We start from the raw sequence: 573 nt of genomic DNA on the forward strand, positions 1-573 counted from the left end.
CCAAGCAGGGCGAGCTGAACTGTGGCCCGAAATAAACATTAAAATCTGCCTGACACATGAAAGAAATTACTTGTAATTTAAGTTGAGTGCTGTTGAGCAACATAAATAACACATAAGACCCCCCCCCTACCCCTACCCCCCCTCTGCTGCTACGTTTTAATAACAGCCGCAATAATTGATCCTGATTTGTTTATTATATTCATTCCCGTTATATAAAGCTTTCATGTGTCCGCACAGTTTTTCGTTTCTGTGTTTTGTTGTTGTATTTTTTTATTTCATGTAAAACTCATTTCTCTTCTTGTTTTTTGAAGGAAGAAAATTGCCTCAATTAAGTGAAGAACTGCAGCTAATGGCCTTTAATTGGCCCCCGTGATTAAACAGGCCTGCGTGCTTTGGTTTCTCCAGGTGTATCCCCCTGAAAAGGACGGACAGGTGCTTCTCCTGCACGAGCCTCCTCCTCCTCCTCCTCCTCCTCCTCCTCTTCCTCCTTATGGCTCCAAACAATCCAGCAGCAGATCCAGTGGTAATTATTGATCCGATTTATGGCGCGGGGTATTAATGCAGGTTTGAAGG

The 573-nt window shown here is 43.5% G+C and overlaps 1 protein-coding gene across 1 annotated transcript in view; it reads left to right on the forward strand.

Moving 5' to 3' along the window:
• skor1a (SKI family transcriptional corepressor 1a) overlaps positions 1 to 573 on the forward strand; it is an 11,983-nt gene that overhangs the window by 3,357 nt on the left and 8,053 nt on the right. The window lies entirely within an intron of this gene.

This window comes from Kryptolebias marmoratus, linkage group LG15, assembly GCF_001649575.2.
Source record: "Kryptolebias marmoratus isolate JLee-2015 linkage group LG15, ASM164957v2, whole genome shotgun sequence".
Taxonomy (NCBI): domain Eukaryota; kingdom Metazoa; phylum Chordata; class Actinopteri; order Cyprinodontiformes; family Rivulidae; genus Kryptolebias; species Kryptolebias marmoratus.